Below are 27012 nucleotides of genomic sequence, written 5' to 3' on the forward strand. Positions count from 1 at the left end.
CATCTTAAAAGGAAAAAAAGCATCTGCTCTGTGCTAAGGATTAGAAACGACTCCTGCCCTTAAAGCCTCATTAAGGAGGGACATATATAAACTCAAAATTTCAATCACATGAGATAAATAACCATAACCTTTATGCACAGAGGTTCCTATGGAGGCAAAAAGTTATGTCTAAGCGATGGCTTCATGATAACCCTGAAGTACAATCGAGAAAGATGAGGCTATGCAGAGTTGGAGGAGGAGGTGCATTAACTGCAGAGGGAGCACCTGTGCAGACACTCAAGCCTGACTCCTGCTGGGCACTGTAAATACTGCAGGTGGGGATAACTAAACGCCAGGGGTCCAAATGTGAGAAGGGAGAGAAAATAGAGATGTTGGTCGAATCAAGCCTGGGAGAGAGCATGGCTTGTATCCCACAGGTGATGAGGCCTGGGGCTACCACTGGCTGAGTAAGGGTGCCTCCGCTGATTAGAGAAAGGCACCCCGCTGCTGAAGGACCAATTAGATAAAGGGAGTGATCACAAAAAGCTCCCCTTCCTCAGGGCCAAAGAGCCCCAGGAGGCTTGGTAGAGCACAGTTCAGACTACACGCCTCTGGGCAGAGCACAGACTGGGAGGCTAGTATGCACTAACTCTGTGTGGGCAAGCCATTAGCAGCATTATTTTAGGCGTATCTTTTCATGTTAGAAGGTCACTCAACCCCAGTAGGCAGATGAACTTAGAGGAACTGAGTCCAGGGGCCACGAAACCACCCAGGAGTTGGTTCCTACACCTGAATGGGATGCAAAGAATAATCTGACTTCTCTTCACCAGGGGATGAGTTGAACTGTCCTTGAAGAAGAGATAACACATGGTGTGAACCCCAGATCCTAGAAAAGGGCCAGGCTCACGATAAGTATTCCACTTTTTGAAAACAAATGAACAATCATTTCCTCTCCTAGATCTTAACACCCTTTCTCTGCTGCCTACTTTCTTTCAGCTTATAAACATCCTCAATATACTTACTTAAAAAGCCCTCAGACCTATGATTCTTTGGATCTTCTTGTGGGTAACCTAAGTATCTCCCATGCCTTCAAATACCTGTCCTCCCAAAAAACCCAGATCTGTACCTTGGGCCCAGACCTGTCTACCAGGCCCCTCTAAAGCACTGAAGATGAAGTAAGATCCTCTCCCCACCCCCAATCTCTTCCTACTGTGCTCTGTATCTCACAAAAAGATGCAGCTGTAAACCGTCACCCTCGCTTGCTGCCCTTCCTTTTCTAACTGGTCACCAGGCCTCACCCATTCCCTCTCGGATCTGCAAAATCCATTTCAACCTTTTATAACTTAAGTGGGACCCTTAGATTACAATTCACCCTGCACCCAATCAAGTGCCTTCCACATGGAGGTCTGAGTGAGTCTCTAAACCAGAAGTCCATCTCACTGTTCTTTAGAGTTTCCCACAGCCTTCAGGATAAACATCTAAACTTCTGACAGGACAAACAAGGCCCCTTTCTGTTGGGCCCCACTAGGTTTCCAGCATCAACTCTCATTTCTTTCCCAAACCCTGAGTTCCAGGCCTGTACCTTAGTTTTGCCATATTTTCTTACATTTCTCAAACTTCAACACACACTGCTTTCTCCTGCCACCCCAGGAGCTTCTACATATCCTTAGAAAGGATGGCACCTCCTCCAAGAAGCCTACCCTGAACTTTCCCTTCCAAGATTCTCTGCTCTACAAAGGGGAAAGGTGGTGGGGAGGGATACATTAGGAGTTTGGGATTAACATATACACACGACTCTATATAAAATAATCAACAAGGAACTACTGCATAGCACAAGGAACTCTACTCCATATCCTGTAACAACCTGTACGGGAAAAGAATCTGAAAAAGAATGGATATATGTATAATGGAATCACTTTGCTGTACACCTGAAACTAACACAATATTGTAAATCAACTATGCTCCAATATAAAATAAAAATTAAATTAAAAAAACAAGATTCTGTGCTCTGTAGCACCGGAACTCACTTCTTCCAGAGCACTGACTACTGTGCTTGTGTTTACTTGCCGCCCAGTAGAAGGGGAGATTACCTAGGGCAGAAGCATCATCTCCAGCAGCCCTTGGTTCTGACAACTCATTCAAGTGCCAGGATACTTTACACACATAACCTGCTTAATTCATTCTAAGAACCCACAGAAAGGGTGGTTTTTAATGTCATTTTACAAGTGTGGGGATTGTAGTGCAAAAGAAACCTGCCCAGGCCACAGAGAGCATAAACTCTGGAATTCAAACCCTAAGCTGCCTTCACACTGGTGCTCTTTCCACGATATGATAGGACTATTGAAAAAAATTTTTTTCCTGAACCCTGTTTTAATGAAAAGGAAATGAAGCTGGGGTATAGCAATTTCCTAATCACTTTGGCGTGTACCAGGCAAAGTCTTTCAACAGACCAGGTAACATTTGTGGAATAATGAACAATGTTCCAAACTGTGCCAAGTGTTCTACACTGTAGAGTCTATAAGCATTAACAGAGTGTGACCTTGTAACTGCCATAGAGAGTGAGTCCTGTTAAGCCCATTCTACAGATAAGAACACTGAGACCTAGAAGCCTTAAGGCACTCGGCCGGGGTCACCGAGCTGGCAGGAGTCCTAGGCCGCATGCCCCGTCTAGTGCACGCACACCCGGGCACTGGGCACCGGTTCTAGTGCCCACCTTCCACCTTGTACTATCTAAAACTCCTCTTCGCAGTGCCAACACGAGAGCCCCTGGAAGTGGAAAGTACAAACCTGTCTCACCAAGCCATGGCTGGAAGAAGCTCTGGATACAGATCGGGGGCAGAGGGTGCTCAGGGGCGGTGCCCAGTCCACCCTGTACACAGGCAGTAGGCGTTGAAGTTCAGCAGGTCCTCCCGCAGGGAGGCACCCACGGCGGGCAGAGGCACCAAATCCTGCAATGTGCACAGGTCCTCACAGCACCAGAAAAATGTCGGCCATGCTGTCGCAGCGCAGCTTCACTCAGTGATGATGGGCCAAGCGCGGCCTCAGGGAAGCTGTCTGCAGACACGATGCCCACACACACCTGGAAGCCCCGGCTGGCCTCCCAGCCCCTCGGGCAGCCATCGCAGTCCAGGGAGTGGTAATAAGGATCAAAGTGGTAAAGGTCCTGCATTCTTCTTCTTGCATTATTTCAAAACCGGCATCGCTGGCGTCAGGCAGTCCGGTAACTGGGTCCGGCGGACCGGTAATTGGGTTCATTTGCCTCTGCATTATCTGCCTGCCGTCTGCTTCTTGAAATGCAAACAGCTACACAGGGTGATTTGCTACAAGACAGTGCAGGGAGCTTAAGCACCAGATGCAGGATCTAATTTACATTGACAGCTAGGGAGTGATAGGAACAGGATGTAATTTAGCTTTGTGAAACATACATCTAGTTACAGACACTACAGATTAGTAACAAGTTAAATAAAACTAGGATTGATTAACACTTTCAGGCCAGTTTGTGTGTCTTCTCTAGCCTGTTCACTGTCCCCTTTACTTTCCTTATTTTCAGGAGAGGAAAAACTTCATTTCTATTTTTGCTGCAACACTGTTATGCTTAGTGAAATAAGTCAAACAGAGAAAGACAAATACGGTATGTTATCACTCGCATGTGGAATCTAAAAAATAAACAATAAATGTAACAGAAAGGAAATGAACGCACAGATGTAGACATCAAAGCAGTGGTTACCAGTGGGTAGAGGGAAGGGGGGAGGGGCAAGATAAGGGGAGGGGAGGGGATGAAGAGACACAAACTACTATGCATAAAATAAATAAGCTATAAGGATAGCCAATGTTTTATAATAACTTTAAATGGAGTATAATCTATAAAAATATTGAATCACTGGTTTCTAATATATTGTTATTACAATATAATACCGTAAATCAACTATACTTCAATTTAAAAAATGATCACCACAGTACGTCTAGTTAACATCCATTATCATACATGGTAGAAATCTTCTTTTCTTGTGATGAGGACTTTTAAGATCTACTCTCTTAGCAAATTTTAAATATGCAATACGGCCTTATTAACTATAGTTACATCCCCAGGACTTATTCATCACTGGCAGTTTGTACATATTGACCACCTTTACCCATTTCACCCACCCTCCACCCCCTGCCTCTATAAGGTTTTTAAAAAATTCCATATAAAGTGAGATCATACGGGATTTTTCTTTCTCTGTCTGACATATTTTACTTAGCATAACACCCTGATGGTCCATTCATGTTGTCACAAATGGCAGGATTTGCTTCTTTCTCATGGCTGAATTATACACACACACACACACACACACACACACACACACACACACATATATATATATATATATAATTTGGCATATATATGTGCCAAATGTCCTTTATCCATTTATCCATCAATGGAACACAGGGGTTTCTAAGTGTTGGCTACTGTAAATAATGCTGCAATGAATATGGGGGTACAGATTTCATTTTGAATTAAGAGTTTCTGTTTGCCTCATACAAATACCAAGTAGTGGAATTGCTGCATCGTATGATAGTTATATTTTCAATTTTTTGAGGACCTCCATACTGTTTTCCATACATTCCTACCAACAGTGTCCAAGGCTTCCCTTTTCTCCACACCCTTGCCAACACTTGTTAGTTCCCATCTTTTTTTTTTAACATCTTTATTGGAATATAATTGCTTTACAATGGTGTGTTAGTTTCTGCTTTATAACAAAGTGACTCAGTTATACATATATATATGTTCCCATATCTCTTCCCTCTTGAGTCTCCCACCCTCGCACCCTCCCTATCCCACCCCTCTAGGTGGTCACAAAGCACCGAGCTGATCTCCCTGTGCTATGTGGCTGCACAAATTTGCATGTCATCCTTGCACAGGGGCCATGCTAGTCTTCTCTGTATCGTTCCAATTTTAGTATATGTGCTGCCGAAGCAAGCACGTTCCCATCTTTTTGATATTAGCCATTCCAACAGGAATGAGGTGACATCTCTTTGTGGTTTGATTTCTCTGCTGAGTAGTGATTTTAGGTGCCTTTTTAACTATCTGCTGGCCATCTCTGTATCTTCTTTGTAAAAATGTCTATGCAGATCCTCTGCCCATTTTTTTGTTGGATATTTTTTCTACTATTTTTGTATGAGTTCTTCATATAATTTGAATACTAACCCCTTATAGGATATATGATTTGTAAAAATTTTCTCCCATTCGGTAGGCTGCCTTTTCATTTTGTTGTTGGTTGCTTTTTAGTTGGATGTTGCCCCACTTGTTTATTTTTGCTTTTGTTGCCTTTACTTGGATCAACGTCTTTGCATAAGTTCTGGAAACAACTATTTCATAGTTTCCATGGATCATTTTTAGGGGAGAAGGTGAGTTGAGATGAACTACTAGTGAAAGGAGGGTCAATGGGTCGAACTATAGCCTCTGTACTGTAGGTGGCCTCAAGGCCACAACTGATAGTCATTGTCTCCCTCCTGTGCTATCCATTCTCAATTCCCCTCATCCTTGGATAATATCTCTGTGAAAATGGATGGCTTACTTCATGGAGTAACCCTCACGCTCATCCCCGAGTGAGTGTTCTGAGCCCTGGTCATCATTTCTTTCTCAAACCATGGCTGCTGTACTTGACCATTTACTGTGTACTTGACCATTTACTGTCAAAATTGGGAAAGCCAGTACCAAGAAATACCCCACAGGCTTGTTTTTAATCAATCATTTTCCAATTAAAAAATTTTTCCCCCCAGACATTTTTATCACCCCAAAAGGAAACTCTGTACCCATTGAGAAGATAGTACTTCGCTCTCTCTACCAGGCCCTGGAGACCACCAATCTGCTTTCTTTCTCTATGGATTTACTTATTCTGGATATTTCAGATAAATGGAATCATACAGTGTATGACCTTTGTGTCTGGCATCTTCAACTTAGCATGATGTTCCTGAGAGTCATCCACACTGTAATATGTATTAGTATTGCATTGCTTAAAAAAATGTTTTTGGCCGTGTAAATGATATTTAATTGTTCCATTCCTTTTTATGACTGAATTACTATTCCACTGTATGTATAGACCACAATTTGTTTATTCATTCATCCAATGATGGACATTTGGATTATTTCCATGATTTTTCTATTGTAAATAGTGCTGCTATAAACGTGTGTACGTAGATTTGAGTGTTTATTTTCAATGATTTAGGAGTGGAATTGCTGAGTCATATGGTAATTCTATGTTTATCCCAAAAAACACACTCCAAGAAACTTCCTGAAAGTCTGTACTTGTCTCAGAAGCAGCTTTTCAGGAAACATGACATGCAACAGTATGGACAGTGTCCCATGAGAGCTTATTTGTGATGTCTGGGGGTCTGGAGTTGGAAAGGGCTTCCCTTAGGAAGTGGCAGCTAAACTGAGGGCAAATTCAATGTTTTTTCCTTCCTTCCTTCCTTCCTTCCCTCCTTCCCTCCTTCTTTCCTTCAGAGGGATGACATAGATGTTTTACACAGTATATCCTTTTAAAACTTTTGCATTTGAACCCTGAACTTATTCATAAGACAAATGAATGATTATTTTAAGCAGGGTATTAGGGTTCAAATTATTAATATCATAGAACCATTACAGTGACAACTTGGATTGGAAACAATTTATTAGGAAAAAATATGGAAGCTTTTTTTATAACAATTTTGATAAATAAAAAACTTGACAAATCAGTGTATAGAAAGAATATTGGTTATTTGGGAAATTGTATCATAAAATGGATGGGCTCCACAAATTCTTCAATGTACTTGAAGAAAAGAGTGCTAAGTCAGTTTGGGCTGCTGTCAAAAAGTACCATAAATGGGGCAGGGTGGGGGCTTGTAAACAACAAAAATGTAATTCTCGGTCCTGGAGGCTGGAAGTCTGAGATCTAGGTGTCGGGATCATTGCCTTCTGGTGAGGACTCTCATCCGGGTTGCAGACTGTCCACTTCTCATTGTGTCCTCACAGGGCAGAGAGCAGAGAGAAAAAGCCAGCTCTCTAATGACTCTCACAAGGATAAGAATCTCATCACGAGGGCTCCATCCCGATTCGCTCATCAAATCCCAAAAGACCCACCTTCTAATACCATCACATTGGAGGTAGCGTGTCAACATGTGAATGCTGGGGGCACCCAAATATTCAGTCTATAACAAGTACTAATGGGGAAATGAGAGCTTCTCTTGAGGATGTTAAGGGCTGCTACAAAGATCAACGGTACCTGTGTTTCCAGAGAGAACTACAATATAGAATAAGTTCTATAAGGCGTTCACAGAATAGATTCATCTTTCTTCCCGAAAACAGTCCTTGGTAACCAGGGACCCATTCCTGGAAATTCACTCTTGCTCAAGGAAATCCATCCTCTCATTAAAAAAAAAAATCTTATGAAGCTACATGAATGACACAAAGGACTTTTCCCAGCTCTAAGATTCTGTGTGTAAAACCTGTTAGTCTATATTTATTTTCAAAAGATAGACCCTCTGCGGGGTCTGCTCCTGCGGGGAAGGTGGGACCCCCGCTTGTGTCCCAGCACCCAGGTATGGCTTCCTCAAGTTTGGGTGAAGCCCCCAGCCTCCTTGGGCTCTGCAGCCGGGCGGTGGGCTCGGGGGAAGGAGCACGGTCTCCGGGGTTTCTCAGCAGGAGATGCCGGGGCTGCCGCGCAAGAACCCAGCGGCCCTGGGTGGGGCGCAGACTCGCCAGGCCTGGGTGTCCCTGCTGCGCACGGCTGTTGAAAACAGGCTCCGCGACGAAGCTCTGCCTGGCAAACGGGGACGGTGGGCGGCTCCAACCTCCCTTTCCGTCGGCACAGCCCCATCGCAGCCCTCTCTTCCAGCAGGCAAAGCCTGTGACCTGCGGCCGGACAGCTCCACACCCTCACGCCCCAGTGCTCGCCGCACGCCAGGATCAGGCACAAGCCCTATGCTGGCCTCTCCGGACGGCTCGAGCGGGATGGCTTCTTTGGCGTGCCCGTCACCTACCCCGAGCCCAGGGGCTGGCAGGGAGGTCTGAGGGCCCCTCGGGCCCAGGCGGGGCGGAGGCACGGGCTTCGCGGCTGGGCCGGCCCTCCTCGCCGCCTCCTGCCTCTGTGCCCATGCCGGCCCGGGATGGGCTTCCCGTGGCCCCATCTCCTTCCCACCCCCGTCGCGCCTCTTGTCCCCCGGGCCGCGGGCTCCACCCGAAGCAGCACCAAGTCGTGAGGGTGCGGGAGGGCGCCCGCACTCGGGGCTTCCCCGACACCTACCGCCTGAGGAGGGTCTGACTGGCACCGTGCACGAAGCGGCCCTGGCGGGAAGGAGACCAGGGGGGAGGGGTCGGTGGGGAGCTTGACTCGCAGTCACTTCCGAGGGGACGGTGAGCCCCCAGGGCTGGGGGCTGACCAGCCTCAGCACTCCCACGAGGGGGTTGTCAGGAAGCAGGGACCCTGCCCCTGGGGCCCAGGGCGCTCCCGGGTCAGGCAGAGTCACCAAGTGTGTCAGGCACCGTGGACAGCTGAGGCACATTTTGCCCAAAGGTAAGTTCCAGCGCATCACAGATAGCAGAGGAAATACACACGGTGGTGAAAACTCCCTGTAGCTAAGGGTTGAAACGAGCCAATAATTCCTCCCGTTTCTCAGGGTGTTCCGTTTGGCTGTTAGTGAAATGTATTTCCAAGGAATGCAGGCATGTGGCTAAAAAGGCCAGCAGTGCCTGGGGGGGTCACAGCGAGACCCTCCCATCTCGCTCCCCTGGGCCATCCTGTGCTCTGGGAGCAGAGCTCTCAGCCAGAAGTGAAACATAGTAGTTTCCATATCCGGATTCTAAGATTTTCTAAAGCCCTTTAAAGGCCTCCTTCTCTGAGTGGTGCTTGACCTGCTGGTGTTTGGGGCGGGAGGCTGGGCTGGGTGGAGGGTCTCAGCGCCATCCCGAGGGAAGGGCTTTGGAGGCCTGTGTGAGCCTGAGACCGGGGCCCAGTGCCCATGGCCGAGGGGAGGCTAGTGCTGACTCCAGCCATGCTGAGCCAGACGTCACCCTCCTACTCGACAACCCAGCAAAGCCTGTCGCTCACATTCCTGGCTGTGCTGCTTACACTTGCCCTCTGAGAAGGCCAACCTGGCAGAGCTCTGTTCCTGCCCTCTGGGCTGCTGGGAACTGAGTACCTAGCCTGGGTGCTGGAGGGGGGGAGCCATAGATGTTGGAGGCCCAGTCCCCGCCCAGGGTGCTGTCCCTCTGCTGAGCTGAAACTTCTAATCAACGTTTTAATAAAACCAAAAGGGACATGATATTGTTCTACCACCTGTGCCCAACCAATGTTAGCCCTTTGTCATATGGGGCAGTGCTGTCTAATGGTAAATCTTCCAGCATCAGATCCCCAATCCCTTCTGCTACCCCCTCCCATGGGGGTTCAGTGGTTACATCTGTATTTGATAGAACCTGAAACTCTGATTTTACAAAGGAGCTGGAGGTCTGGAGAAGGAACTGGTCTGATCTCAGTTAAGAATGCAACTTTATACCTGGACGATACTAGAGCACTTTAGCACCTCATGTGTTTGAAAATGAGATCTTCACAAAGACCTCACTGGCAGCAGACACAGGCAGGAGAGGGGACAGACTGAAGCTCTGGAACTGACTGATCAAGTAGCAGAGCTCCAGCTGGCTTCCAGGCCTACCGCTAACTTACTATCACCAGAGCCATGTAACACACCTTCCACTTAGAGAACCAGCAGAAAAATGAGTTTGAAGAGCATTTTAGCTAAATCCAAGATCATTCTGATCATTAGTGAAAGTCATTCTGTTCCTACATGCTGCCCACACCCTGATCCCCCTTCCTAAAACCAAATGGGTTTTGAGATTAAAGTGCAAGTGACATACCTGGGAGTGACCAGGCTTTACTTTATCATCTCTTTCTTCTTCCACGTGTGTTCCTGGTCTTACTCTTCCCGGTTCTTCTGCAGGGAGCGGTCCAGCAACACTGTCAAGCAAAATCACACACCTTAAGGATGACTTTCATGGACTCCTCACGTGGAGACAGTTTTCAAAAGGTCTTCCTTCCTACCTACACCCACCCCCCCCCAAAAAAATCAACCTTCATCTCAGGAGCCCTAAAAGGCACATCTTACCTCAAGATTTAATATTTAATATGCTGTGTACCAGGCACTCTTCTAATTTCATATGTGTTTTAACTCATGTAATCCTCACAAGAGCTGTGTGATATGGGAGCTTATCTCCATTTTATAGATGAGGAAGTTGAGACCTAGAGTCATAGAACTTTTCTAAGGTTATATAGCTAATGGGTAGTGCCAGGCCCATTTGCCTCAGAGAATCTGAATTTTTACAATATAATCTAGAAGAGAAATTTAATTGCAAATTATAAGAAAAAAATTGCACATTAAAGAAGATGACAAGTTTTCATCTATCCTGTTAGAGAAAAACACACTGTCTTTCACACACGTACATCTTGTATTGGCAGGGATTTTCCTTATTAAGCAATTATTTATTGACCGCCTACATTGTGCTAGGCACAGTTGCTGGGGATAAACACTTAATAAAATACACCCCCTATCTTCAAATAACTTGCACTCTATGTGAGGAAATAAGCCAACAGTTGTAGTAGAGGTTATATACCAAGTGATACATCGCTGATGGCAGTATAAAATCTCAGAAATCTTTTGGAAAGAAGTTTGGAGATAGCTACCTCAGAGCCTTAAAAATGTTCATTTGCTTTGACCTCAAACTCATTTTTATGGATTTATTGCAAGAACGTTATTCTCGATATGGAAAAAAGCCTTCATGTATAAAAACGGTTATTTTGTCTTATAATATTGAAAAGTTGGAAAGAATTTAAATGTGTAAAGTGGTTAACCAGTAAACCCACTCAGTGGAATATTTTGTAGCCCACACAAAAAAATCAAGGTTATGAATCCCCTGATTATATGAGAAATGATTGATTTCAATGTTAAATGGAGAAAAGGTGAACAAAAAATTTGATATCCAATATGATGGGAGCTTTGTCCCAGAAAAATCACCCTAGCTAGTGTACAGAAGGGAGGAAGAGAGAGCAGATGACAGGAAGGAAAATTATTCCAAAGCCTTATCATTAGTCTTACATATTTAATAGAATATAAAGCAATTTTACTTTAACTTTTTTCGTTCCATATTTCCATGTAAGGGACATGAATTATTAATACTTTGTGGGAGGAGGGTACACTTTTTCACAAAAATTTAACACTGTGTTCTAATTCCCTCCACTAGAGGGAGAAACTGTTTCATGTAATTGCACTTTGATGTGCTATGTAGAACCAGTCAGGAAGTTTTACTCTACTTTCCTCTGACTGTGGTGAGGGTTTTTTTGTTTGTTTCCTAATTTGTTTAGACATTCTTTGAAATCAGTTTTAGAAGATTTATTAAAACTATATTATATTGAAAGTAGAGGAATTTTGCAATTTTTTCCTCTTTTTCCCCCATTGAAAACTTGGCTGGCTTTAGTAATGAAACATTAAAGAATTTGAAGTTCTTAAACTGTCAGTTTTTTAAACATGATCTGAATATAAAATTATACGTTCATTGAGCAAATTTTTGAAAACAATGAACAACTCATTGAAGGAAATAAAAGCCACCTCTGCATGTACACACACCTTATCTGCTCTTTTGTCTGAAAAATCTATGAAAAATATTTTGTCTTATCACTAAATAATCTTCTACATCAGAGAATTTGATTAAGCTTATGCACCATCTCCCAGGAAAAACGGACAGATATATTTTGAATGTAGAACTCCTGAAGCCCATTCATTAACTCTGGTTGAGACCTGTTGTCATTATTTTCTTAGTGGTTTCATAGCGCATTCCTTAATATGGTGAGCTGTTTTTGTTTAAACCAATCCCAATTTGGAGGCTCTTAGCTTTCTTCTAGGGCTTGGTTATAAACAATCTTATGACATCATGTTGGTAGATAAATCGTTGCCCACAACTTTGATTTCCTTAGGGTAAACCCCTGATGTAGGATTGTTGTAAGGTACCAAAAGCTACTCTCCAGAAAGTGATACCAGCTCCTCTCCCAACGATGGCATATAATAGAGTTCCTCATTCTTTAAGTGATTGTTCAAAGCAGCTAAAATGTATAAATATACCTTACTGTTTTCATAAGTGTAGGTATTCTGATTATTTATCGCTGCATAGGAAACCACCCTGAAACAGTGGCTTAAAACAATGAAAATCGTTTATTTTGTTCATGAACCTGGAGGTTGAGTAGAATATTAATTCTTTTACTACACTCTTACTGACTGAAAACAATACCTATTTGACTAGCTCACAGTTCTGTAGGTCAGAAGTCCAGGCACAGCGTGACTGGGTTTCCTGCTCAGATACACACTGGAACATGTGGGTTCCCTCCCAAGAGTGTTAAAGCATGTGAAATTTAAGTGTAAGACATTGAGCCCCAAACATTGGATGTTCACCATAGTTTGTGTGGGTCACAGAGCTGAAATCAAGATGTCAGTCTGGCTGTGTTAGCATCCAGAGGCTCTGGGAAAGAATGGCTCCAAGATTCTTTGGCTTGTTGGCATAATTCAGATTCTGCCGTTGCAGGACAGAGGTCCCCATTTCCTTGCTGGCTGTCAGTCAGGGGACAGTCTCAGGTCCTAGAGGCCTCTCTCTTGCCTTCCCTGCCATAGCATTAGACTTCTTCAGAGCCAGCAATGGAGAGTCTCCCTCTTGTCCCTTTTGTACTTCAATTCAGGAAGAGTTCAGGTCCTTTTCATGGGGTGCCTGAGTAGGTCACATCCACCTAGAATAATCTCCCTATCTTAAAAAATCAACTGATTTTGAACTTAATTCCGTCTGCAAAATCCCTTCACTGCAGCACCTAGATTTAGAGTTTGATTGGGTAAGTGGAAGGTTTGTGTACTTCAGTAAGTAGGAGTCTTAGGGGCTCTGTTAGAATTCTGCCTATTGCAAGCAGTGTCCCCACTTCACGGACCAAAGTGTCTTATTTCCTGAAACTCCTAAGGGAGTTTATCAGTGTTCATTTTATTTCAGTGACCTTGGTGAATGGGAAGACCACCACCTCTGTGAGCAGGAATGGCACCCAGCGTCCTGAGTCCACAGTGTGGCTCTGCTACTTAGTGGTGTGACATTGGCTGTGCTGCTCTACTTACTCTACTTCTCTGCCTCTGTTTCCCTCATCTGTAAAATAGGGCTCCCCTGGTGGCGCAGCAGTTGAGAGTCCACCTGCCGATGCAGGGGACATGGGTTCGTGCACCAGTCCGGGAGGATCCCACATGCCGCGGAGTGGCTAGGCCCAAGAGCCATGGCCGCTGAGCCTGCTTGTCCAGAGCCTGTGCTCCTCAATGGGAGAGGCCACAACAATGAGAGGCCCATGTAATGCAAAAAAACAAAAAGAAAAACATGGAGTTAGTGATCATTCTTTCCTCGTAGGGTTTTTTGTTTTATACATTTATTTTATTTATTTATTTTTGGCTGCGTTGGTTCTTCGTTGCTGCTCGCGGGTTTTCTCCAGTTGCGTCGAGTGGGGGGCTACTCTTCGTTGCAGTCTGGTGGCTTCTGTTTTTGCAGAGCACAAGCTCTAGGCACGCAGGCTTCAGTAGTTGTGGCACGTGGGTTCTAGAGCATAGACTCAGTAGTCGTGGCACACGGGCTTAGTTGCTCCACGGCATGTGGGTTCTTCCCGGACTAGGGCTTGAACCCGTGTTGCCTGCACTGGCAGGCAGATTCTTAACCACTGTGCCAGCAGGGAAGCCCCCTTTTAGGGTTTTGATGATTAGATTATTTAACACCCAGGGAACTCCAGGAACAGTGCTTGACTGTGAATTGCTTTAAAAGTGATTACTTTTTTAAAACATGCTTTTGAATCTGCAATTAGGCAATTCAGGTATGTTAAGCGTGTTCATTAATAGGACTTCCTGCTATAAAGAGACCCACAAATAAAAATTGAATTTTTCTTTCTTGGTCTTAACTTCTTATTTCTGACTTAATATGTTATACGCATATGTCTTTTATGGTGGGCTGCCACAAATTTATGTCGGAAAGAGTGGAATTTAAATAAATCTTACCTATGTTAATTTGATAGATTTTGATAATTCATTTCACTAGCATGGTATGATATTACCAGTAGCAGAAAATATTGGTGATTGTACATCTAATAAGTTGGGTTGGGTATGATTTAGGACTTTTAAACGTAAGCATTAGATATTTTGCTCACTAAAGTTAATTCTTAACATTCAGCAGAGCTGTAATATGTTTTATTCAAATCAGATTCTATATTTCATTTTCTAATTCAAGAGAAACTTAAAGCAGGTAATTTTCTAGTGTGGAATGAGGCTTCATTATGAATTGAACTAGTTAGAAATGTGATCTTTTGTGAAAGAACATTTATAAAACAATAACTTTGGTTTATTTATATACCACCTAAGTGTTATATAGGAAACTTTGTTGGGTACCTGTGGGTTTTGATTATTATGTGATATGGTCTCTGTCTTTACTGGTGGAGAGTTAGGTTAATTACAATTAATTACATTTTGAGTGTTTTAGTTTTGTTCCTTGAAAATAAGCAAGACTACTTTTGATGACAATGAGAAAAAATCATGTCAGACATTTTATAGCTGGAACATGAAAATGCCCACTTAAGAAATATGAATTTCTCTTTGTCTGAAGCCCTTCATGCCCATTCATTGACAAGCATGATCCTGGATGATGAAGGTGTTTTGGGCAGCACTGAGAATTCTTTTCAGGAGTTCTGTGCTTTCTTGGATCTCCTTAAAGATGCTGAGTTAGTTCATTTCTCTTCATGGCGTTCTTCTCTTTGCAACTATAATGGTAGTTTGCTGAGGAACTGGAGCAATTTTCATCACTTCTGTGGCCATATTTAGTGTAATTATAGGTAATATATTTGATTTTTTTAAATGAGGAATTAAATTTGTTAAGAAATGCAAATAAGGAAACCTGCTTTGGTAGAGTGGGGAGCTCATTATAAAAGAGTAACCTGTAGATAGAGTAAGTAGTAGGTGTAGTTTTTTGTAAAGACTAAATTGAAGGCAGTTTTCATTGAAAATATTCGGGAATGCATAAGAATTTTCCTATCTTTCACTTATTTTGCTTGTTTGTTAAGTCTGAATTCAAGTTATTTTTGCCTTAGACATAAATTATTATTAATCTGTAGGGGAGATATAGGTCAGTGGTTCTCAACTGGGAGCAATTTTGCTGGAAGAGGGAAGTGGAGATTGATAGTTGATGGAGTGGTGTTTTCTCAGTGTGTTAGTGTTGGGAAGGAAGGAACAAACACATTCTTGGAAACTGGAGGAAAGTAGGTAAAGAAGTGTGGGAATAGAGGTGTGAGAGGTAGTGGACGAGGTGCGTGGCAGATGTTGAAGCTGCTAGTCAGTTTTTTAAATGGAGCGGTAATAGGTAAGGAGATGGGATGTGTCCTAGAGGATGAATCTAGAAAGGGCTGAGAATTTGGGGGAGAGAGAGGCTTGTAGTCTGGAGTAGGATGTTGGCTTTTAAGAGTTTAGAAGCATTTCATGATTGTAGGTCTGGGGAAGTCTAAACTGCTCTTATGTGATTATAATAACCTTTGTCTTTTCTCCTTTCCTGCTCTGGTCCAGACTTGGGCAGCTGGCCACAATGGCTGGTATAGATCAGTCAGATTTTCATTTACTAGGTCGTCCCCAGATGAATTCTACTGTTAGTATTCCACATAAAGAAGAAAAGAAGACACTTGAAGAAGAAAAATCAGAATCAAAACAGGGTGCCCCAGGACAAATGCAAAATATCCAAGTAAGTGGACAGAACAGCACTTAATGATTCTAAGAGTGATTAGCAAAAAAGGAAGTAACCAGGTCAGGGAGAAAACAATAATGATCAGCCTCTAATTGTTCACATGCTCAGGAGCTGGAAGACTCTGGAATCCTTTCCAAATCAGAGATTAGTAAATGTGTGCCCATTTCATGACACTGTATTTTTGTAAATAAGGAGACTGGAAGTTCTCTAGAAAATTTATGAGTTAAAGCAAACTATCCATAATGAAGAAAGAAAACATTAGAGAAAATATTCCAGATTTTAAATTGTATAAATGTCTTTTCTATTTGTATGCAGTCAGCTTACAATGAAGGAACACTAATGAAGGTACACATACTGTTATAATTTTTAAAATAAGTAATCCAGACATAGCTAATAGGTAACATATTACAGTAAATCACCTGGTTATGAGAATGGGAGGGGAAAACCCATCAGCTTTTCCTCTAGCCTTACTTGGAGCTCCCATCAACCAATCTCAGACTGGTGTTGAGAACTGACAGTTTGAGAACACAGCCTGGTCACAAACTATATACTGTTTGCATGTGCCTGGAGGACAGAAAAGAAATTAATTACCTTACAGAATAGGGTTTTATTTTTAGTGAGGGAAAGGAAATGGGTAATAACTACCCCAGTCACCAAAGTCTGAAAATGTAGCGGACATAGCCTTGGATATAGCTAGGTTAAGCTGAGAGTAACTTGGCAAGATATCATTAGAAAAAAACTGGCTCTGAAATCTTCTGAATAATCAATTTACTGTGTTAATAATAAGATCACAGAGTAACATTGAAGTTTTGAATTCTAATTTTTAATGGTTGGCTTTGTTCATCACTGAATTTTTGTCTTGTCTTTTGTTTTTCCCTCCAGTTTCAGAAAACTACAGGTGATGTTAGGATTCCTTTGCCTCTCAACTCCTTCCATGTCCCAGTGTCTACTCAGGAGGCCTTAGAAACTTCCAAAGACAACCTGGGGGTCCCAGTCACAGAGCAGTGGCAGGAGTCTTGTGAAGATTTCATTGCTAGAACATGTTCTCCCTTCAGCAGACGTCATTTCTGGAACTGGAAGTCAAAGAAAAGAAGAGGAATTATCTAGAAATAACAGGTATTCTTCAGAGAAAATGAGCAAAGCAGGTGAATATACCAAAAAACACTGCTAGGAAACAACCTGGGAAGGACCTGCATTCCTGCTCTGACTCACCTGTAAAGCAGAAAAGCAAAGGAATTGGGCAAAATTCTTTGGTTAATAAACCAATTAAAAGTGAGTCTTCGGAAAAACACATTTCTGTTAAGAAAGAGAGTAGAATAGTGACTGTTCCATCAAAGAAAACTAAAAGTAAACTCAATCTACTAGAACATTCTGAAAGTGATACTCTTGGATCTGATTGTGAATTTCAGGAAAGCATCCATACTCTATCATGCCTTACATAGGTCTAAATCTTTTAAAATTATGTTTTTGCCTTCAAATTTTAATACATTACTTATGTTTTTATTATAGCATATGGTGGTTTCAGTTACTTGACTGGAAGCCATTAAGAGAAAGATTTATCTATACTTTTTTATTATAATGAAAGTTTTGGTGTACTTTTCCATGTGACACTTTGCACCATTCATTCAGCTAGTGTTTACTGAAGGCTTCATATGTACAGTACTTTTCTGGGTGCTATTGTTTTCAGCAGCGAACAAAATAAAGCCTTTACTCTCTTGGAACTAGCACTCTGTGTTGGGAGAAAACATAAACAACAAAGCAGGGTAAGGGTTAAAAAGAGATGGGAATAATAAATGGAATAGTTTTACCATTTGGTTAAACATCAAACTATTATAGATCACATGGCCAGAAGCCATTGAGGTATTTTAATTCACAATAACCAGAGAGCCTCAAACATTTACTAAGGTACTTATCTGTGTTTATGGATTACAGCAACGCTCTGAGGTAGGGAACTGTTACCATCCCCGTTAATAGATGAGCAGTCTGAGGAGACATTATGTGAGTTGCCCAGAATTACACAGCTGTAAGTAAGTGGGAAGCTGCGATATGACCCGAACCCATGCTCTTTTCTTTTTTAATGTATGGACTTTATTATGTTTCATTTGTTTCTGATTTATGTGAATTTTTTCTTTAAAGATTTTTTCTGATATCGACCATTTTTAAAGTGTTTATTGCATTTGTTACAGCATTGCTTCTGTTTTATATTTTGGTTTTTTGGCCGGAAGGCATGTGGGATCTTAGGTCACCCACCAGGGATCAAACCTTCACCCCCTCCATTGGAAGGCAAAGTCGTAACCACTGGACCACCAAGGAAGTCCCCCTTCTGTGACTATTTTTATGGCAATTTTTTTAAATTTTATTTTTTTATTGACGTATAGTTGAATTACAGTGTTGTATTAATTACTGCTGTACAGGAAAGTGACTCAGTTACACATTTATCTACATTCTTTTTCATATTCTTTTCCATTACGGTTTATCACAGCATATATAGTTCCCTGTGCTCTACAGTAGGACCTTTTTGGTTTTTTAAAATACATCCACTTTTTAAATAATAAATGTATGTTTTTATTTTTGGCTGTGTTGGGCCTTTGTTGCTGCACGCAGGCTTTCTCTAGTTGCGGTGCGCAGGCTTCTCACTGTGGTGGCTTTTCTTGTTGCAGAGCACAGGCTCTAGGTGCATGGACTTAAGTAGTTGTGGCATCGGGCTTAGTTGCTCTCTGGCATGTGGGATTTTCCCAGACCAGGGCTCGAACCCGTGTCCCCTGCATTGGCAGGTGTATTCTTAAACACTGCACCACCAGGGAAGTCCCATGTAGGACCTTTTCATTTATCCATCCTGTATATACACAAGTTTGCACCTGCTAATTCCAAACTCCCAATCCAACCCTTTCACACCCCCCTCCCCCTTGGTAACCACCAGTCTATTCTCTATGTCCTTGCTTATATTTCTGTTCACAGATAGGCAGAACCCAGGCTCTTAATTAATTTGTTATCCTGTTTCCTTGTTAAGAGAGGAAGGGTTTAAGGAAGGCACTGAGAGAGAAGACAGTGAGCACTAGAAGTGCAAAACAGTGGGGCTGTCGAAAGCACACCTGTCTCCTTCCCCCATCGTGAGCAGAATTTTTAAATGGCAGAGTATGTAAGAGTATGTGATGACACATCTCTGGATTAAATTATGTCTCCCTGGTAAAACATGTACAGATAAGTGTTTAGTTCATTCAGACTGAAAGGTGAGAGCAGAGAACAGCTGGAGAGTCAGATTTCTTCTAGAAGGTCCTGCCTGATTGTTACTAAGAGGGCTACTACAGTACTAGTTAGTTCATTAGTCATGGGTTGGGTGTTAGAGGAGTGAAACAATGAGCAAGATGTAACGTTGGCCCTTTAGCAGTGGAGTGAGAGGGTAGACGCACTGCAGATGTCTCATCCTGCACGTGACATGCTGTGACGGGCATATTCAGGGCGTTTGGTCAGTGTTTGTGGAAGAAGAGGGGGAGCTGTGAGGCAAAGAAAAGTCATTGAAAGAGGCAGTCCCTAAGCTAAGTCTTAAAGGACTCGTGAAAAACTGGTGAGTCAGCCGGTGAAGGGAAAGGACACTCAAGGCAGAGAGGACAGCGGAAGTCCAGAGCCGTGAGTGTGCGAGGGGTGTGTTACGGAGCCACAGGCACAGGCTCTGGAGGATCAGTGCAGTGTCACCAGGCAGTGGCATGTGCCCCTAAAGGAGGCCGCGAGGAGGAGGAGAGCGGGTCTTAACCACTCATGTGCGTGGAGCTGGTTTCCTCAGAAAACAGCTAAGAATGGAAAGGACAAGTTCAGGTGGCATTTTAGACCACTGATGTCTGTATGGATGAGGAATTTGAAGAAGCCTGGAGACAATTATGCCCCACTCTTCTGAGGAGCAGTGTTTTTTATTTTCAAGTGGGACTTTCATGCTGCCACCTCCTCTCCTGTCCCTACTGAGAGGTTTATAGGCCGGCAGAAGGGAGAACCTGGCTTAAGTAAAGTTAATCAGGTTTCTTTACGGTACAGATCCTCAGGGCTGCTGTAGGCTAGTGTTCATTCTGGGTCGTCACAGCAGGCGTATGGTATACAGCCATCCTCAAAGCTATTTGACTCTAGTGTCCTTTTTTAACAGAAGTGTCTAACAACTGGTTCCACCAAACAGCAATTTGGTAACTTCTAGACCAGGTAATAGCAAGAAGAAAGGGGTCTGAAATAAGGTATAGATGAAGGGAGGAAATAAGTTTTAATTGTATTTGGGAAATTACAAGCAAGACTTGATCTTGGGAAGTATGGAAGAAGTATGAGGCGGAGGCTGAACCCCCATCTGTGTGACTAAGGTTGGGTGGTGGTATCATTGAGCTTGGAAATAGGGGATAAAGAACTGAATTGGGAAAAAGACTTTAGTTCTGGACATGTTGAATTGTAAAGCACGTGTAGAATTCAGGAGACACACTGGTAGATAACTGGACATGCACGTGAAGACATGGAAAGATAAAAATTTGAGTGTCATCAGCACATATCAGCACTCATTAAAATCATGAACATGGATGAGATTTCAGAGAATTGTGAGTACTGACAATGTTTAAGTAATAAGCGGAGAAAGAATTCTGGGAAGGAGAGAGGTAATAGAGTTTCAAGAAGGAGAAGGAGATGACAGTGTCATACTTCAGAGAATGTGAGTGTCCATTGGATTTGGGCAGTTAGGTCCCCAGTGACCTTAGAGAAGTTCAGTGAAGTGGTGGACAAAAAGCCAGATGGCAATAAATTGAGGGTGTAGGGCTGCCTGTGGGGGCCAGGCGGGGCTAGTGAAGACAGTGGGAATAGGCTACTCTCAAGGAGTTTGGATGAAAAGAGAAAATAATTAGCAAAAAAGAATTTTTTAGAATGAGAAGGACTTATATTTTATATGTTGAAATGAAGGAACCGATAAAAGTGATCCTGAAGATGTAGATAATAATTTAGAGAACTGGGGAATCATGGACATATGAATAAGAAAAAACTTTGCACAGTCTATAAAAATCACTTGTATCCTTCGAGTTGGATGGATACTGGTAAGTTTGGGAGGAAATAAACGTAAGAAGAGATAGAAGTTAATTGAATTTTCACTTATTTGTAATAAGTTTATCCTTAGGAGGATACTTTCATGGTGTTTGATCACAGATGAGTTTGGGCATTGCTATCACTCAATAGTGTTAAGCATCTGTCAGGCTCTCTCCTATACTATATATTAATTTTTTCTCCGTGAAGCAAATATTTATTGGCGGCCTGTGGGAATAAGATACACCTAGGTCCTCTTTCCTTGGTATATTCACAAAAGCCTCTGAAACTAAATTTTGAAGTCAGGCCATACTAAGGCCTGGCATAATAAGTTTTCATCGTTAACAGTTTTTTTGTGTTTGTGGGGTTTTTTTGTTTTTATTTTTTTGAAGCAAGGATAAGACACTGTCTTAACTCAGTAGTTGCCCATTGATTAATAAATCTGAGAAGACATTGATGAAGCATGGTATTTTGAATATCCTTTCCACAGCATAGGTAATGGGCCATCCTGAAACTCTGGTGAGATGCTTATCATTTTCAGATTTTGGAGTGGCAGTGGTGTAATTCAATTACACCTTGAATTATCACTATAAACATGAATTCAGCCAAATAAAAACAGTGCCTCTGCCTACTGAGGTTGTCAATTTCCATCTCAACAAAAGTGAATATTTCTCCTTTTGATTAAAATCAAGAAAATCCCCTCTGTCCAGGATGCAATAATGGGGTTCAAGAAAGAGGAAAACTGAAGCTATTCCCTCTTTACACCTGAACAGTGAATTCATTCTGATATCAAATATTTTTTATGATTCTGTTATGACCAGGTGCTTTATTGTGTTTAGAGATCAAGTTACTGTTCATACTTGGTAAGTAAGAAAAATCCATGTTTTAGGACTCTGAATAGTAACTTTATATATTGTATATATATATTAAAAATAAATATATATATTATATATAATATATATTCCACCTATTCAACAAAATTGTAATTTTCATCATCTCTTACGAATGATGAACTGTATTCACTCTTTGGAAAGGGCTTATAGGGAATTAAGGTCTCCATATACTTTCTATATAAGACCATAGAAACCAAATTCTCAACTGGGAGCAAACTTAGGTTTTTGCTATGAAGGTTTATGCTTGCCTGGCCTTAGAGTGACAGGCCACAAATTCAAGGTGGAGTATTTTTCCTCTAAGTTACTTTTTCACTGATGCCACCCTGAAAAAATTTGGAGGGAGTATTTTTTGAAATAGCTTTATCTCAGTAACCCTTTAAAAATGCATCAGGATATGGGGAACATAACTGTCAAAATGTTCAAGCAACTCTTGTCGATTTAAGTGTAATTGATCAGGAGTAATTCAGGAAGGAGCTGGGTACAAAAGACAAAAGACTCGAGGCTATTTCATGTATTGTTTTTGGCTTATTGTACAAAACAGAGAAAGTCTCATACACTCACGCAGTCAAGGTCCCCTACTGTTCTCTCCTTTTAGTAGAAATAAAAGAGAGCTAGTTTCTCAATAGCAGCATTCTATCCTTAAGTGGGTACACAGTGATATTCTAATGGTCTCTGGAGCAGAGAATAATTCCGTGGCAGGTCTGACATCCAGTCACCGGGTTCTCTGTAACTTAGTCTTTCATGGTCAAGGACTATAATCATTATTTCCATTTGTATTTAGCATCTCAAAATTGAAAGGATTCCATGGACAACAAAACAGTAAGTGATTTCATGAAGTGTTTTAGTATGCATAAAATAATAAACTATAAAAATACAAATCATCAGTAAAACTTTTTCTTTCCGGAGAACTATATTCAGAGATTAATGTAAGCATCTAAGGTGCGCATGTTTTTTCACCCATGATCATGTTTGTGTGTGTGTGTGTGTGTGTGTGTGTGTGTGTGTGTGTGCATTCCACTGCTACAGGAGACATGCAAAATAATATCAGATTTGCTACTATATGAAGTACTGGTTTCTCCCAAAAACTGTGCACTCACAGGTTTCGTTCAGGAAGGTGAGTGCCCTACCACCACATCACAGTCATATCACCTTCGGCAGGAATAATTTACAGTTTAACCTTACATGCAGGCATATTAAATTAGTATTACTCATCAGAACTTGCTTATTAATAAAACAAATTGAATTAGCCACTGGAGAATCATGTTTGGAAATTCAATGACAATTTTACATTTTTAATAAAGGCTCAGAAATATTATTGCAGAGCAGGTGGTACAAAAAACTGTGGTCAAATTTGACACTCATTAATAATTGAAGTGTGGAACGTAACAGGTGAAAATTGATACTGATTTCTTTCGTCTAATATTTGGAAGAGTTCTAAAAGGTAAATAAAATGAGATAACAAGACATATCAAGTCTCAATGATTTGTTTGATCACCTCCTTCCCACATATCACTCCTTCACCTACCATGTTTTGAATAATTCAATGCCATAGTCTTTCCATTTCAGTGCATTATAAAACACACTCAAGCTGGGTTTCAATCATATTAGACTGAAAGCTGAACTTTTTATGAGGATTATTTAAAAACAACTGTGTCTTGAGCCCAACAGCCTTTGAAACCAAACAATCCTGGGAATTCAGTAAGGAAATGTCAACACTGTGGAGAACTTTTGGATTCAGAAAATTCAGTAATCCTACTTGATGTATGTTAACCGTATCAATATTAACAACCTTCTGCTTGATTTCAGCACTGATTTGAGAGCTGAGTTACTACCGGTCTTGTATTTTAACTAGTTGTGAAAGCACTGAGAGGGTTGTTCTTGGGTTGAACTTGACCTGCCTCTGGGAATGCTCTCTGTTCTATCCGTCTTGAAAAGCTGCATAGAAGTGCATTTCTCTGCCTTCCTTCTTCTCATATGCACCCCTTGGGAAAACGAAAGATGCTCTGTTTTGCAATGGTGTCTTTCAGCTTCCCAAAGAAAAATTATATTGCTGACCACCCATTTGACTGAAAAGTGACTAATTTTACTGACAGATATCTGGCTTGAGATGCCAAAATAAGTAAGTCATTTCAAATTTCCTTTTTAATTTTAAGTCATAGCTTTGTGTTGCAACACTACTTGTTCAAAAGTTAGATCATGAAGTTTCCTTCCTATGACCTCCAATTAATCAAATTGTTCTTCAATACAAAAAGCAAGCAGAATATTCCTAATTATCAATCTTTCTCTTGAGTCATATAGTTCTTGTAATTTCAAGGAAGAGAAAACTCAAATGTAAAGTGTTACAATAGCCAAGCCTACCAGCACTGTTATCTAACCATTCAGCAATTTTCTCTGCCAAGTCACTCTGAACCTTAGACTGCTGAGAATGTGTTTTTAAATTAATTTTTAAGGTTCCCCTCTTTTGAGTTAAAAAATGGTCACAATTTTTATAAGTAAAATTAAAGAAAAAACACAAAATAGAACATCAGAGATATTTCCATTAGACATTATCTATATATAAACATATATATATACATAATTTTAATATCTATACATATATTAAGGCACTGGGATAAATCTCTGTCTTCTGTGTCAGTGGGACATAGGTTCATTTTCTTAGGAATAGGGAACTCCTTTCAGAATGGAAGTGAGGAAATTGGCTGGACCATCCTTCTTGAATATAATTCCATGAAGCCACCATTTAGGGTCGTCTGGATCTTGGTTCTTTCTAGCAATATACTACTCCAACAGTGTGTAGTTCATCAAATTCAGGTCTTTCTGAAGTCAGGCTAGAAATACAAAGTGAGGTAAACGACTAACGTAACTGACCAAAAAGGAGGAAAGGAAGACGAGCAAAACAATTTCCCAATTTCATTTTTTCCCATATTCTCTGTGTTTGACAAGGGAAAAAATATTCGGGTCTGAGTTCCTCTCATTCTTAGCCATTGTTGGTTCAAAGTCTGAGGGAAAAACAAAAAGGTAAAAATGAAAATATGGAGTCCAGAATTCCGTTAGCTCTCTTGCATGCAATATCACAACTTAAAAGGCCTGCCAAAATGGAGGGATAAACTTTAAAAATTATAGCCCAATCTTTTCAATCTAAACAAGTAAACACTAAAAATATATTTTAGAAATCCAACAAACACACTAACCACAGTCAAAGCAAAGGAAGGCTTATGGCTTACCAAATGACAGTGGCTGTCTACAAGAGAGAGAACGAGAATACTCCAAAATTCTATCTGACCTGGCAGAGCTCAGCACAGCTACTATTCTTCTTTCCTAAATCAAGGCATAAAGAAATTGAATAAAACTTGCCAAAATGTCACCCGGTGCTTCCAAAAGCAGATTAAAGAAGGGAGTGTCCAGAAATCAGGATGAAGAAAACTACTTAGAGAAGTCCCTTCTCCTATCAGTGGGCCACCAGGGTTTATCTGGGTAATAAAATGATAATAGGTCTTTTTGTCATCTTTTTATAATTTATACATTTAAATTTCAGTTAATATTTTAAAAATATCCATCAGAATGACAGGCATTTCCAGAAGTATCAGTTTTTTTAATCCTCACCCTTTTACAAATGTGAAAACTGAGGCTCAGTATAGCTGTCAAGGGATTTTCCTAAATCATTGAAGCTGTAAATTTGGGACCAAAGTCTAAATCAGTTTCTCATTTTATCTTGGCTGTCATCTTTTTAAAATTCTGTTTAGGGACATGGGGAGGGGGAAGGGTAAGCTGGGACGAAGTGAGAGAGTGGCATGGACATATAGACACTACCAAATGTAAAATAGATAGCTGGTGGGAAGCAGCCAAATAGCACAGGGAGATCAGCTCGGAGCTTTGTGACCACCTAGAGGGGTGGGATAGGGAGGGTGGGAGGGAGACGCAAAAAGGAGGGGATATGGATATATATATATATATATATATATATATATATATATACACACACACACACATATAGCCGATGCACTGTTATACAGCAGAGACTAGCACAACATTGTAAAGCAATTATACTGCAATAAAGATGTTAAAAATATATATAAGAAAGCTGTACTATAAAATAGATACAGTGATAATATATCTGAGAGGTGGAATTATGACTGCTTTTTATTTTTTTAATCTATTTTTGGAGTATTTGATTACATGATTTCTCTATAAAGAATATGAATCTCTTGTGTAATAAAAGTTACTCAAAACCAAAAAAACAAAACAAAACAAAACAATTCTATTTAGGAAGAGAGGATAGAATGAAGGTTTGAGCATAGAAATCATTCTGGAAATCACTGAAGATAGTGGGTCTGTAGTGCAGTTTCATTTGTAGTGGGTTTGGCTTACATTCTCATATTTAGTTTTGTTTCTATACAACTATCAAAGAAGGAGAAGGAAGTTGGGTCATATTTGCATTTGCAACTAATCAAAGCAGAATTGCTTTTAGCTTTAACAAAAAGAGCGTTCTGTGATCTCAGATTAACATCTTTATTCTTAAATGGAGCATAAATAACATTTATTGGCTAAGATTATTTGCAATAAACAAGACTGTTTACTGTTTACCACCTAGCAGATGACTATTTGTAAGTCTCACTGAGATGCTAAACCTTATACTGAGCTCTCATTTTACCAGAGTGAATTTAAATTAACTTCAGCAGCCAGAATTAATGAAACCGGGTAAATGATGCAAAGATATTCCACAGGGTATTCTGTTTTAATTAGAGATAGAAAATGTGAGTCATTAGAGGTTTTAAAAAATGTTGCATTGTATTACTTTCCATATTTTGAATCTAGGAATATAGATGAAAACTAAAACATGTTAGCCACTTCAGTTCAGTTTTAATGTATATCAGCTCTGAATTTATATTGAGTGAATAGTAAAGAGTGAATGAAGGGCATAATCTGGAGGCATTCAGGTACAAGTCCTAAATTTTATTAGAAGTTGAGTGTCTGTTAAGTAGCAGGCAGCTATATAACTTAACTATAAAGTCACTACAATTCAAACGTTGTAGCACTACTACATGAATGAACACATATACAAATTAAACAGAAAAGAATATCCACAAAGTTATTAGTATGTCTTGGAAGTTTGATTGTGATAAAATCAAGTTATAATCTTTAACATTGATGCCTAGAAAACTACATACCCATTTAAAACTAAAGTCTGTACCTCACACTACATACCAAAATAAATTAACCAGTTGCACATGTAAGAAGCTTGCAAGTTGCCACTTTACCCTAACAAGATGCGGCTTTTACAAATGCTTTCTCCCACTCTGTGGCTTGTCT

General features: G+C 40.9%; 1 pseudogene across 1 annotated transcript in view; it reads right to left on the reverse strand.

Moving 5' to 3' along the window:
• Positions 1-9909: 9909 nt before the first annotated feature.
• Positions 9910-27012, reverse strand: part of LOC309973750 (centrosomal protein of 78 kDa-like) — a 149628-nt pseudogene continuing 132525 nt past the window's right edge. Inside the window, exon 7 of the transcript in view lies at positions 9910-9950. The product of the transcript in view is annotated as a centrosomal protein of 78 kDa-like (transcript). The remainder of the gene's footprint in view (positions 9951-27012) is intronic.

Source organism: Leucopleurus acutus (genome assembly GCF_964270905.1).
Source record: "Leucopleurus acutus genome assembly, chromosome: 2".
Taxonomy (NCBI): Eukaryota; Metazoa; Chordata; class Mammalia; order Artiodactyla; family Delphinidae; genus Leucopleurus; species Leucopleurus acutus.